Source organism: Dendropsophus ebraccatus, chromosome 6 (genome assembly GCF_027789765.1).
Source record: "Dendropsophus ebraccatus isolate aDenEbr1 chromosome 6, aDenEbr1.pat, whole genome shotgun sequence".
Classification (NCBI taxonomy): domain Eukaryota; kingdom Metazoa; phylum Chordata; class Amphibia; order Anura; family Hylidae; genus Dendropsophus; species Dendropsophus ebraccatus.
In genome coordinates this window covers 37,444,867-37,460,579 of record NC_091459.1, presented here as the reverse complement: position 1 = coordinate 37,460,579, position 15,713 = coordinate 37,444,867, and positions in this window count along the sequence as shown.

Here is a 15,713-nt window from a genome sequence, read left to right as displayed (position 1 = left end):
TAGCCTGTGTGCAGTATATGACATGTAATCTGTGTGCAGTGTATGATATATAGCCTGTGTGCAGTGTATGATATATACAGCCAGTGTGCAGCATATGGTGTATATATAGCCTGTGTGCAGTATAAGGTATATATAGCATGTGTGCAGCATATGAGATGTAGCCTGTGTGCAGCTATATATGCCATGATCCTTAGGGTATATTCACATGTACCATATCCCCTATAGATTATACACAGCCTTTAAGTATTTTTTGCTCTTTACTGCTTCAGGTAGTTGGGAACTGAAGATGGGACTTATGGTGCATTTACACAGACAGATTTATATGACAGATTTTTTAAGCCAAAGCCAGGAATGGATTAGAAAAGAAGAGAAATCTCAGTGTTTCCTTTATGACCTGTTCCCTGTTTATAGTCTGTTCCTGGTTTTGGCTTCAAAAATCTGTCAGATAAATCTGTCTGTGTAAACGCACCATTAGACTTGCAAGTCCAGGTTCCTTCAGCGATTCACAACTCCATATGCTAGCTGTGGTGGCTAGAGGGCAAGAGAGCACAGAAAGTACTAAAGTGCTGTGTTCTCGCATTGAATTAAGTGGGAACACACCGCGATGCTCACCCCTCCCCCATCCTGTCTCTAGGTCCTGGCATCCTCCTCTGGACTGCAGCCTTTAGTGACCATCATCTGCAGAACAGAGGAGGATGCTGAGCCATACAGCCAGGAGTGAGGAGGGGAAGTTACTAAGTCCCCTACAGTAATCAGCCACCTGTATAGATTGCTGTATGGTTTATTTGTGGGGGAAGAAAATGGGGGGGCCCCCAACAAAATTGTTGCCCAGGGCCTCCACCAACCTTAATCCGGCCCTGACTAAGACCACCATTACCCCCTAGCAGTGAGCATGCAGTGGTGGATACCAGCTTCTCACAGGCACTCTGCATATCCTATATGATTGTATCCAGTGATTCATAGGTGACACCTTCTCTGATTGAAAAAAGTCACTCTCGTCTTCATCTGACCCAGACCACCATGAAGACTTATTCCTGCAGAAATTTCTGCACAATCTTCTTAGGCTCCTCATTTTTCCAGAACCCCCTCTATCTTTTTCTAGTTTATGATATATACTATATCCCTAAGAGCCCAAAGAGCCCTAAGGCATTCTTTTTGCCTTACATACAATTAGTGCCATATACAGTAATAGTGCCCCTTTTAGGCCTCCACACTCACATCATGTCTCTTAGTGCCTCTAATGCTTCACACAGTACGTATCACCTTATATCCCCACACAGGTTTTTTTCACAATTGAAAAAAAATGTTTCTGGGCATGCTCTGTGACCTTTGCAAAAGTCGTTCAACAGGAAGTGGGAGTCTGTGCTGTGAACAACAGCTATTGTCTTATTCAGGGCCGGATTAAAGGGAGGGCACCCGAGTTCCGGGCTCAGCTTGGGGAACTCTATTCCGCGGGCCGCATCAGGCCCCTGATGTCATTTCATTGCGCGCCGCCTGCCAGAGAAGACCTGGCCAGCCCAGCTCTGGAGCGAGGAAAGGTGAGTGGGGAAGGGGGGGGGCTACCAGGACATCAGGGGGGAGAACTACAGCTACCAGGACATCAGGGGAGAAAACTACAGCTACCAGGACACCAGGGGGAGAACTACAGCTACCAGGACACCAGGGGAGAGAACTACAGCTACCAGGACACCAGGGGGGGGGAGCTACAGCTAGAACCAGGACACCAGGGGGGGAGAAATACAGCTACCAGGAAAACAGGGGGGGGACTACAGCTACCAGGACACCAGGGGGGAGAACTACAGCTACCAGGACACCAGGGGGGAGAACTACAGCTACCAGGACACCAGGGGGAGAACTATATCTACCGGGACACCGGGGGGGAGACTACAGCTACCACCAGGACACCAGGGGGGGAAAACTACAGCTACCGGAACAACAGGGGGGGGAGGACAACAGCTACCACCAGGACAACAGGGGGGGGAGAACTACAGCTACCAGGACAACAGGGGGGATAACTACAACTACCAGGACACCAGAGGGAAGAACTACAGCTACCAGGACACCAGGGGGGGGGAGAACTACAGCTACCAGGACACCAGGGGGAAGAACTACAGATACCAGGACATAACTGGGGGGGAAGCTACAGCTACCAGGGCACCACTGGGGGGGGGGGGGAGGGGAGAACTACAGCTACCACCAGGACACCAGGGGGGAGAACTACAGGTACCAGGACACCAGGGGGGGATAACTACAACTACCAGGACACCAGAGGGAAGAACTGCAGCTACCAGGACATCAGTGGGGAGAACTACAGCTACCACCAGGGCACCAGGGGGGAAAACTACAGCTACCAGGACACCAGGGGGGGGGGAGAACTACAGATACCAGGACAGCACTGGGGGGGGGGGAGGCTACAGCTACCAGGACACCACTGGGGGGGGGGAAACTACAGCTACCAGGACATCAGGGGGGGAAACTACAGCTACCAGGACACCAGGGGGGGGAGAACTACAAATACCAGGACAGCACTGGGGGGGGGAGGCTACAGCTACCAGGACACCACTGGGGGGGGGGAACTACAGCTACCAGGACATCAGGGGGGGAAACTACAGCTACCAGGACACTGGGGGGTTGACTACAATGCTAGGGGCATTGGGGGGTACAGTACTTTTCCTTGCCTCAGGTGCTGCTAACCCATACACAGCACTTCTGCGCACAGTATAACATTTAGTGTGGGCACAGCAGAAGACATTATTAGTATGTGGAGGGCACAGCAGGGGGCAGTATTACTATATGGAGGGCACAGCAGCAGGGGACATTATTACTATTTGGGCACAGCAGGGGGCAGTATTACTATATGGAGGGCACAGCAGCAGGGGACATTATTACTATTTGGGCACAGCAGGGGGCAGTATTACTATATGGAGGCACAGCAGGGGATCCTAGATACAGGGGGCAACCCACATACCTTCTCACTTTACTGGAAATCACACCAAAAAGTGGCATTACTACTGTTTGGGACCTTATGGGTTGGGATAAGAGAAGGAAGTTGAAGGAAAAGTGCGGAGTCTAAGATGTTTGTCTCGCAGGTTCAGAAGAGATGAATTGTAGCTGAAAGAAATCATCATGATGGTCCGGGCCGGATTGAGAGGAAAAGGAAAAGTGACGCCTCAGATCAAAGAAGACATCACCTGTGAGTCACTAAATGATGTTTCTTTTGTATTTTTAGAACATTATTCAGTAGTGGTGCCCTGGGGTAAAATAATAGGTTAGCCATAATACTCACACTGCTTCTCCCTAGCAAAATCCCCCCCATTAACTGATCGATGTCTTTCTACATATTCAAAAATCATTGGCCACCGGCCGTGCATCTCTGCGTTTAATAGTGATGTGCGACCGATGGCTGATCGAGCCTTATAATAGGCTCTGTAAGCGAGCGCCTATCTAGCAGAACGGCGCTACTTACCCAGGATATCAGACTATGTAATATGGCCCTAACACAGTAGGTAAGAACGATGAGGAAGTGCTAGGTTCTTATTAACACAAATACAAAGTGAGAACACTGAGCCCTCCCCTCTCCTGTCTCTAGGGCCTGGCATCTTCCTCTGCACTGCAGCCTCTTGTGACCATCATGTGCACAACAGAGGAGGATGCTGAGCCACACAGCCAGGAGTGAGGAGGGGTCTGTGCTAAGTCGCCTACTCGCCTACAGTATGCGGGCATCTGTATAGATTACGGTATTTTTTTATATAGTATTTTTTTTGGGGGGGGGGGGTTGGGGGATTGTCGTCCGGGGCCTCCACCAACATTAATCCGCCCTGGTCTTCTTCTTCTTCTTCTTCTTCTTCTTCTTATTATTATTATTATTATTATTATTATTAATAATGAAGACAAAACAGGAAGAAGTTGGATGCAAGGAAGTACTGGAAAACATGGATATGGCTGTATCCATACTTTCCAGGCAGCCTTAGGGCTGCATCCAACTTCTTCAGCCACAGGTAATCAAATGCTGCACACTTGGGCAATGTTAACGGTTATAAAGGACTCTACGTTCTTGGTATAAGTTTGCATATTGGCAGAATGTTATGCAGACATATACCATGGTCATTTGCTTAAAATTTGCAGATCGCTTCGTGTACACAGTCTTTCACAGATTCACCCTATGGGTGAGATGGGCTTAAACCGCCCTGTGTCATTTGCGGTCAGTATTACAGAAATCCTGAGAACATTAAAACCAGAGGCTGCAGGTGACAGCTTGGTGGCAGCAGAAGCTTACATTGTGTAAAAGTGCCCGAGGAAATTTCAGAGCTATATACTGAAACACCTATAGAGGGCGGGCTGGACTGTATACACTAGTGAAATACTACTTGGGTATAGAATTTGTAGTTATACTGCTATCTATGCTCTACAGCCAGCAGTACCCCAAAGAGCAAGCTGTGAAAGTAACTTCCGTATACACAAATATCAGTAACATCTTGCAGATATTACTTAAAGGGGTACTTTTTTTTTTTTTTTTTTTTAAATCAACTGGTACCAGAAAGTTATATAGATTTATAAATTTCTTCTTTTTAAAAGTCTCAAGTCTTTCAGTACTTATCAGCTGCTGTGTGTCCTGCAGTGGTGTTTTCTTTCCAGTCTGACAGCGTGCTCTCTACTGTCCAAATCAGTAGGAAATCCACATAGAAATCCCCTCAAAGAGGACTGGAAAGAATACACCACTTCCTGCAGGACGTACAGCAGTTGATACTGGAAGGTTTGACATTTTTTAATAGAAGTAATTTACAAATCTTTATAACTTTCTGGTACCAGTTGATCTAACTGGTTTTCCGGCTTGAGTACTCCTTTACTACTCGTCTTTGCTAACAGTTTATGGAATCAGTAAAGAAAAATGTAAGGAAATGGTCAGCTTAAAATGAGGTTCTTTGCTACTGACTACCATAATCCTGCTTACTGTCAAAGTCTTGACCCAGAGAAAAATCCTCTCGTCTTCCAATCCTGTAAAGAACTGGTGTTATTTTTTTTACAGAAGTTGCATATAATATTCAGGAACATTCAAAATAAAAATAACTGGGGCTTCCATAACTATTCATCACTTATCCATACAATAGTATCTAGTTTATAGAAGATCCAGCAGCACTGCTAAAAATACTTGGTGGATGGGAACACAGTTCCAATGGGATGACCACTTACCTTTAAGACCAATCCAGTAGAAGCAATGGATCAGTTCTCCAGTTTTTTTAGTGTGCTTAATAAAGATGAGCGAACCCAAGTGTGTAGCATTATTTTTTTATTGTGTTTAGCTGACTTTTTTATTCTTTATTTCTCTTTCTTTCAAGCATACAAAATTTTATACAAATTATCCAATTACATAACAATTCCATATATCATACAATTTTACTAGAGATAAGCGAACCTCAAGCATGCTCGAGTCGATCCGAACCCGAACGATCGGCATTTGATTAGCGGTGGCTGCTGAACTTGGATAAAGCCCTAAGGCTATGTGGAAGACATGGATATAGTCATTGGCTGTATCCATGTTTTCCAGACAACCTAAAGGTGCGTTTACACGAAACGATAATTGGCCCGATCGTACGATTAACGATGTCAAAGTAACGATTTTTTTTCCATAAAGATCAGCATTTAGACAGTACGATATATCGCACGGAAAATTCGCTTTGCGATCGCTTAAGCCTATCTCACACATTGGTTAAATTGGCGAACGACTGTTTACACGGAACGGTCTGCGAATTTTTTGTGAACGACAAACGACGATTTGAGAACATGTTGATAGATCAAAATGAACGATTTCTCGTTCGTCATTTGATCGTTCGCTGCGTTTACACATACGATTATCGTTCGAATTCGGTCGTTATCGCGCAAATTCGCACGATAATTGTTACGTGTAAACGCACCTTTAGAGCTGTATCTAAGTTCAGCAGCCCCAGCTAATCAAATGCCGAACTATCATGGTTCGGATGGACTTGAACCCGAACCCAGATCGCTCATCTCTAGATTTAACATGTTTCTCCTTAGATTCCTGCCATTTCCTACCCCTCACCCCCAGCCAGGGTAGAAAAAGAAATTGTCTATTGTCCGCAACAACAGACAATTTTATGAACCATTCAAGTGAACACACCCATTCACACGATCCGTGCCGCGACCCCCAGGGCGATCTGCACCACAAAAAAATAGGACATGTCCTAGTGTGGATCGTGGATCCCCCTCAACACCCCACACCTCTCAGCAGCAGAGATCACAGAGAGAACAGGAGCTTACTCCTACTGTGCTGGTGAACATGTGAGTTGTCCGGGACGGGGGTAGTAGGCAGGTAGTTGTCTTCTGCGCTTCTGTTCTCTCTGCTGCCGGGCGGCAGAAGGGCTGCATTTCTATTAGGGGATTCGTGCCGCTATCCTTCTCTGGTCATCATGGCGCAGATCGCAGCATGGATCATGTGAATGAGGCCTAACTTTGTGGTGCCCATCTATTTCTTAAGAATCGTAAATCTTAACAACATAGCATCTTTATCACTACCCCATATGTTCTATCACCTTCTATTCCCTCTCCCAGAATAACCTCCCCAAAAGTTAGCTCTTCCTTTTTTCCCCTTAATATATGGGCCACCTCCTCCCAGAACATTCTTGCCCTGGGTCATTCCCAAAGTAGATGACATAAATCTGCTCCTTGACTTCCACATTTAGTACAATTTGAACTATTCCTTAAACCAAATTTATTTAACAACTTCGGTGAATAATAAAAACTATGCATAAATTGTGTAAATGTGGTATTTGTGGTATCAGCTCAGCCAGAGATGTTGTGATGCCAGTGCTTGTCCAGCACACAAGTGTGATGTTGGTACCTGCATGTTTTGTGTGGCTGGCTGTATTCCCCAATGGTAACCTGCCGGGTTGTTGCGTGTCCCTTGGGCTCTTGTCACGGTAGTCCTGAGTGGCGACTGACCCACCAAGACTATTGGTACTGCCACCCACAGTCCAGGGAAAAAAATAACCCAAGGTGTACGGTTGGTGTGTATGGGTGCAGGTGCGTACAGAATATGACAGAGTCCCAGTGATGTAAAAATAGAAAAGCTTTACTGTCGAGTTCTTCAGTATAAGAATATACTTTCACAGAATAGATAAATCTTTGACACAGACTTTAGCGCTTAAACTTGTTGTGCTTAAGGAGGAGCTTGAGTAGTAGAATAGAAGAGAGGTAGTTGTAGCAGGGCTTGGAGAGGAGTTTGTCAGAGAGCCCCAACCCAATGTAGCTGTGTACTCTGCCAGAACTTGAAGAGATATACTTTATAGGGATTTTACTTGTAGTCGTGTTTAGACTGTGTATGACCCACTTGTGCTCTACAGTGTTGAGTTACCAGTCCTGTGAGGGTACTACAAGCCCCAGCCGTGGTGATCTGGGCATAACTAAATTTCGAGGGGTATCCCAGTTACCTGCACTGTGAGATAGGATACAAAGACCTTCTTTACGGTAGCTTTGTTCTATCCAGGCCCTGCACTTTGTAGACATGTTCTCAGAAAGGGTTAGGGTTAGAGATAAGCGAACCGGGTTCCGGTTCGAGTCGATCCGAACCCGAACAATCGGCATTTGATTAGCTGGGGCTGCTGAACTTGGATAAAGCTTTAGGGTTGTCTGGAAAACATGGATACAGCCAATGAATATATCCATGTTTTCCACATAGCCTTAGGGCTTTATCCAACTTCAGCAGCCACCGCTAATCAAATGCCGATCATTAGGGTTCGGATCGACTCGAACCCAGTTCGCTCATCTCTAGTTAGGGTGTTCCTGTATTCCTCTCCCTTTATAGTGCTTAGCACTGCATACTGAACTTAGCGGTAGTAGAGGAAGAACTGGTTGTCTCTAGCTGCATCTATACATTTGGGGTATCTAGACTAGACTGCACCGGTTGTCCCTGTCAGGAGTCCTGAGAATCAGCAAGGCCCAGGCTTAACTACAGCAGGAACAGTAGGTAGTTGGGTCTTCCCTCTCTGAGAACCGACTGTGTGGGTAAGAACTGACTGTGCACTTCCTCTTCCAGTGTCTCCTCCTACAGGGGCCTAAAGTGAGTTGTGGGGATGAGTGTGTGCATAAGAAAGGAGAAAAGAGATTGGTTAGAAGTAGAGAGCACCTCCTACTGGTCAAGAATAACACATGGTACACATAAAACCTTAACCCAATACTAACTTCAGCTGTACAATACGTAGAAATACAAAATACTGGCATCTAGTGGCGAAACTGCAAAGTACCTCATCACCACTTTTAAACCTGAAAGAGGAATCTTTTTAAGAGGTGCAAAGTAGAGATAAAAACACCCGTGGTGGGACACATGGACACATAGTATAATCCAGATTTCGGGAAGCTAACTCTACATTTGTCACCATATTCCCCCAGCTTATATCTGGGATTTCCTCTTCCGATTGTCTCTGATATCCAACCAAAACTGTGTAGTACTTTTGTTCTTCTAGTATTTTATCCTGAAAATTAATCCCCACACCCCCTTGAAGTGACATAATTTTCTGAATACCTTAATTCCCCGAGATCTCCAATCGTGCCTTATCACGTATTTTCTCATAAGCTTTTTTCAAATAAAATATTAATCCCTTAGCGTCCCATGACGTATCTGATACGTGATGGTGACGCAGGAGGAGTTCAGAGAGGGGTCCCGTCGGGACCCCGCTCTGAACGGCGCCGCTCCTGGCTGTTATGTACAGCTGGGCAGTGCCTCTATTAGCCGGCACGGGTCCCGTTGCCGTGCCGGCTAATTAAGCGTCTAAATGCAGCTGTCAAACCTGACAGCTGCATTTAGATGCTTTGCTCCTCACTTCACTGGTGTCTGGTGTGACGGATCTCCCTCCCGCGGGGGAGATCCATTCTTCTGGCCGGGCAGGGACTCAGCGTCGCAATGACACTGATCCCGGCTTGGCAATGCATTGCACTGGCCTGCAGCAGGCCAGAGCAATGTATCACCGATCTCACTGATCATTGCTGTGTATGTACACAGCATTGATCTCTATGAGAGATCAGTGCTGTGTATATACAAGTCCCCCAGGGGGACTTCCAGTTACAGTAAAAAAATAAAAAAAAAGTAAAAATGTTTTTTTATTTAATTAATAAAAAATTCCCTCCCCTATTAAAAGTCCAAATCACCCCCCTTTTCCCATTATACAAATAAAGAAACATGTTTGGTATCGACACGCGCGTAATCGCCCGAACTATTAAATTATCACATTCCTGATCTCGCACGGTAAACGGCGTCAGCGCCCAAAAAATTCCAAAGTGCAAAATTGCGCATTTTTGGTCGCATCAAATCCAGAAAAAATGTAATAAAAGGCGATCAAAAAGTCACAAATGCGCAATCAAGGTACCGATAGAAAGAACACATCATGGTGAAAAAAATGCATACACAGCCCCATAGACCAAAGGATAAAAGCACTATAAGGCTGGGTTCACACTATGTATATTTGAGGCTGTATTTGTGAGGCTGTATAGCAACCAAAACCAGGAGTGGATTGAAAACACAGAAAGGCTATGTTCACATAATGTTGTAATTGAGTGGATGGCCGTCATTTAATGGCAAATTTTTGCTGTTACTTTAAAACAACGGCTGTTATATTGAAATAATGGCAGTTATTTACCGTTATATGACGGCCATCCACTCAATTTCAACATTGTGTGAACAGATCTTTTCTGTGTTTTCAATCCACTCCTGGTTTTGGTTGCTATGAGGACCTGACTTGAGGACCAAATACTGCCTGAAATATACAGTGTGTGAACCCAGCCTTATAAGCCTGGAAATAGAGCGATTTTAAGGAGCATATATATGTTAACAATGGTTTGAATTTTTTAAAAGCCATCAAATAAAATAAAAGTTATACATGTTACATATCATTGTAATCGTAACGACTTGAGGAACATTTATAACAAGACAGTTTTATCCCAGGGTGAACAGCGTAAACACAAAACTCCCTGAAATGAAAACAAATTCCTTTTTTTTCAATTTGACATGGCAAATGATTTTTTTCCAGTTTCGCAGCATATTTTATGGGAAAATAATGCATGTCATTACAAAGTACAATTGGTGTCGCAAAAAATAAGGGCTCATATGGGTCTCTAGGTGAAAAAATGCAAGTGCTATGGCCTTTTAAACAAAGTGGAAAAAGCAAAAGTGCAAAAACGAATATTGTCTTTGACCTTAAGGGGTTAAAATCGCTTACTCCCCCCCCCCATTAACTCTTCAATTAATTTAAATTTACCTTCTGTGAACATATCTATAATTTAGTGAGAACCCAATTCCTTCCAAAATCTCCCATTTGTTCTCTTAAGAAACTCTGGAAGGTTATAATTACCTCAACGATCAGTAAACACAAAACTTCCTTAAAGCGACTCTGTACCCACAATCTGACCCCCCCCCCCCCCAAACCGCTTGTACCTTCAGATAGCTTCTTTTAATCAAAGATCTGTCCTGGGGTCCGTTCGTCAGGTGATGCAGTTATTGTCCTAAAAAACAACTTTTAAACTTGCAGCCCCGTGCCCAACAGCCGGGGCTTAGAGTATCTGTGCCCTAACTTTGCACCACCCCTCCGTCCCTCCTCCCCACCCTGTTCATCATTAGGAATGCCACTGGAACATTTTCTCCTGTCTGAACATTGCACAGGTGCCTTAATTCAGTATTCACACAGCTGATGAATAGAAGACAATCTGCCTGGAGCATTCCTAATGATGAGGAGGGCAGTGAGGAGGGACAGAGAGATTGCGTATGCATTAGGCTGGCACAACCTAAGCCCCGGCCGTTGGGCACGGAGCTGCCAGTTTAAAAGTTGTTTTTTTAGGACAATAACTGCATCACCTGCCAAAACGGACTCCAGGACAGGTCTTGGATTAAAAGCAGCTATCCGAAGGCGCAAGCGGTTTGGGGGGGTCAGATTGTAGGTACAGAGTCGCTTTAAGCTGCTTGGAAAACGGGAATGTTTTTCAGGACTCCCTAGGGCTGCATACAACTTTTTCAGCAACCTTTTATCAAATGCTGCACGCTTGGGACAGCATTTGACGGCTTGGGTTTGGATGGACTTGAGTATGCTTGCGATTCGCTCATCTCTAGTGATTAACAGACTCCATATGGTTGGTTTAACATTTCTGGTTATTAAAAAGTAATCCGACTGTTGCTGTAATACAACAGCACAGTTAACGGTAGCAGATAAATATTTGGTCACTGGGAGCCCCATCCATAGGTTGGATCCATGTTTTTCCATCCATGTTTAGTTATGAAATAACGGTCGTTATTTGCCATTAAAAGATGGCTGGCGGCACTTTAACGTGTGCTGCTCACACTGAAGCGACGCCACACACATTAAAACCTCTCCAAGCCAGGAGCATATATATATACAATTCTACTGCAGGGAGCATTGGCAGTTAGAATGTATATCGACATACTGCTGACATGCAGGGGTTAAACATTCAGTTTGTCAAAGAGAAATGTAAAGCAAACTACCACTAGCCTATTCTAGATCAGGGGTAGGGAACCTCGGCTCTCCAGCTAATGCAAAACTACTGCTTCCATCTTGCATGGACAGCCAAAGCTAAAACGTATGTTTGCAACAGCTGGAGTTCCAAGGTTTCCTAACCCTGGTGTAGACTAATACAATAGGTAGAAGTTTTCACACCTTTATTCAAGCTTGCACTTTCTCCATTATGTCAGTTTCAGTTGTGAAAAAAGTATTAAATTGTTGCACAATGTCTTAATTATTTGTACGTTCTGAATGCCTTTTAAGTTGTGTGATTTGTGCATCACGTATTGCGTAAAGTTGAGCAAACATTTTTCGACTTCCATACAATAAATGTGTCTAATAAGTCACTACATTATCCCAGTCCCTTTGTTGGACGAATCGTACAAGTGTCTAAGACACAGAAAAGTCACAAATGTGGGTTGTGCAAAATCGTGTGACTTTTGCCAGAAAACAGGCATGCAGGTCTGGATAAATTCCCTGTATGTATTGTGTTGTCTGGCAGTCTGATGCATAAAGGGTTTTGAACCAATTTTCTATCATAAGAGCTTAGGGTACTATTACATGGAACGAGAATCGGCCGAATCAGGATGCCGATTATCGCTCTGTGTAATAAAAACAACGATCAGCCAATGACGACGATCATCGGCCGATCGTTGATATAGGTTTGAACCTATAATTGTCGGGCGTCGCATTGCTACGTGTAATAGTGGTGCGCAGCCGGCGGCTGACAATTTACATTACCTATCCGGGCTGCAGGGCTCCTCTTGCAGTCTTCTCCTCCCCAGGTCCCGCTCCATCTTAAGAGCGGCCTGTCTCAGCTGACAGGCTGCTCAGCCAATCACTGGTCGGGACTGGCGCAGCCAGTGATTGGCTGAGCGGCCTGTCAGCTGAGACAAGCCGCTCTGAAGCTGGAGCGCCCGGGGAGAAGAAGACTGCAAGAGGAGCCCTGCAGCCTGGACAGGTAATGTATAAAGTAAGGTGACGTCATGTCTCTGTGAGTAACTAAAGACCAGAAGCAGACAGAAAGCTTGTGACACTGCATTGCAAGGGCACGGTATAGGGCAAGTATAGCGCCATTATTATGTTCACCCCCACCCGCCAGGGATTTTTTGATTTGAAGTTGTAAAATATAGCTTTGGTGTGTATGTACATATACATATATTTTCTTTGTATATATATATATACACACACAAACATATATACACACACACTGTGAGTGCGGTATTCTGTAGTTTATCACTACTGACCAACAACAATTTTGAAACAGAAATAATCAGTGTAAAAAAAAAATCTTTTTTTATTGGAACCATTTTTTTTTTATTTTTGCTTCAATATATTATCATTAACAATCTGAAAATCAGTCAGATCATGTTGCCTCTCCTGACCTCCCTGTTTAAGTAACTATATGCATTTCCATAAAATATTCTATTGAGCTGGATCCAGTAAAATAAGGAGGATGGGGGAGGGAAAACATGGAGACTGTGGAGGAGGATGAGGAAAACAAGGAGCCTGTGCTGGAGTGCGAGAGAGAAGTAAAATGTGGGTTGTTGTGGGTAATGGAGAGGAGGTCATGGAGGCAGAAAAGAAGTATGGAGGAGGTATGGAGGCTAAGGAGGATAATGGAAGAGGGAACAGAGGCTGAAGAGGTGGACCTAGGAGGCAATAGAAGCTAAAAAGAACAATGGCATGTAGGCTGAGAAACGATTTAAGAAGACATTGGGGTTGAGAAAAAGGATGAATGAGGGAGTTGAGAAGAAGAAAGGCATGGAGGCTGAGGAAGAGGATAAAGGAATGCACAGAGACTGAGAAAAGAGGATGGAGGAGGGCACAGGGGGGAGCAGGATGGAGGAAAGCATTGAGGCTAAGAAGGATAGAGGAGGGCACAGTGGCTGAGAAGGAGGACTAAGGAGGATACAGAGGTTGAGAAGGAGAATAGAGGAGGACACAGAAGCTGAGGAGGATGGAGGAAGGCACAAAGGCAGCATAGAGGCTGACGAGGATGGAACAGAGACTGAGAAAGAGGACACTAAGGCGGAGGACTGGCATTCAAGATGGCATGGAGGCTAAGGAGGTGGATGTAGGGGGCACAGGCTGTGGATGGAGGGGGAGGATTTAGGGAGGCATGGAGGCTGCTGACGAGAATGGAGAGCGGCATGGAGTCCTGCTGGTAGCAAAAGAAAAGCTTGAAGCAAAACAGGGTAGTTGGGGCAGCAGAGCTGGTGCAGGTTTATATATATAAAAAAAGATATTTGTAATGTAAACTTGTTCAGTAGCTGTGCCCCCACTCACTACTCTCCTTGTTGGTGCCCCACCGCTCTCAGTCCTTCTCCAGGCAGGAAGCTGCCTGTGGCTTACCAGTCTGGCATTTAAAGGTAGGTGTTTATGGCTGCGCTTACATTCATAAGCCATTTATCTGATCGTTGTGCAACCAAACCCATTGACACTGAGCTATAAAAGAGTTATCTAGTGTTAGACCAAACTAGCTGCCCAACCCCCTGCACTAGACACACATAGAGTCCATTTTGAGTAGTTCTTTGATTAAAGAAAATAACCTATTGTTTTTAACAATTTTGGTGGGTTTTTTTTTCTTTTCATATTTCTGTCTATATTCTAAAAATATCCTAAAATCTTGCACTTCTTGTTTTCTTACCACTGGGTCGAAAACTAAGATGAGACTTCCTGTTCTGTCTGTGGTGATAAGAGGAGGCTGCTGGAAAGGGATCTGTACAGAACTACAGTGACACCAGTAGGAGGATAGCACCAGTTTAAGACAATAGCAGCTCCCTGTCCTCTCCCTGACCTGTCTATTGTTGTCTATGTCCATGAGCCTTGCTGTAAAGCATGTCACTAAATGCTTTTAAAAACAGACAAAATGGCAGGCCACATAGCAAAGTCTAAAAAATAAATAAATAAAAATTAGTCAGAAAATAGAAACAGATTAGAAAAAAAGAATGTTTTAGTTTCTTGAGCTAATCAGTAGAAGAAATAAGGCGATATATTCACTTTAACTGCCCTATTACACAGGCGAAATTTTGGCAAGTCAGGCAGAATCGGGCAGATATCTCACCGTGTAATAAAGACAACAATCAGCTAAGGAGCCAATATTTGGCTCATTGCTGTGTTTCAGCAACTTAAGCATAGAACTGACCAATTAAAAAAAAAGCTCTGCAATACTCTATGGCTTCTTTAATGGAGATTATTTAAAGTTGCTTAACTTTGTGTTTAGGGAGAAAATGAACAATAAAATAAAATCTATGCAAAGGTGTCCATAGCCTTGAGGTCATGTACAGTGGGGAAAAAAGTATTTAGTCAGTCACCAATAGTGCAAGTTCTCCCACTTAAAAATATGAGAGGCGTCTGTAATTTACATCATAGGTAGACCTCAACTATGAGAGACAAAATGAGAAAACAAATCCCGAAAATCACATTGTCTGATTTTGTAAGAATTTATTTGCAAATTATGGTGGAAAATAAGTATTTGGTCACCTATAAATAATCAAGATTTCTGGCTCTCACAGACCTGTAAGTTCTTCTTTAAGAGTCTCCTCTTTCCTCCACTCATTACCTGTAGTAATGGCACCTGTTTAAACTTGTTATCAGTATAAAAAGACACCTGTGCACACCCTCAAATAGTCAGACTCCAAACTCCACTATGGTGAAGACCAAAGAGCTGTCAAAGGACACCAGAAACAAAATTTAGCCCTGCACCAGGCTGGGAAGACTGAATCTGCAATAGGCAACCAGATTGGAGTGAAGAAATCAACTGTGGGAGCAATAATTAGAAAATGGAAGACATGTGGGGTCAAAATGATCACAAGGACGGTGAGCAAAAATCCCAGAACCACGCGGGGGACCTAGTGAATGAACTGCAGAGAGCTGGGACCAATGTAACAAAGCCTACCATCAGTAACACACTATGCCGCCAGGGACTCAGATCCTGCAGTGCCAGACGTGTCCCACTGCTTAAGCCAGTACATGTCCGGGTCTGAAGTTTGCTAGAGAGCATTTGGATGATCCAGAAGAGTATTGGGAGAATGTCCTATTGTCTGATGAAACCAAAGTGGAACTGTTTGGTAGAAACAGAGGAAAAAGAATACTGAGTTGCATCCATCAAACATCATACCTACTGTAAAGCATGGGGGTGGAAACATCATGCTTTGGGGCTGTTTCTCTGCAAAGGGGCCAGGACGACTGATC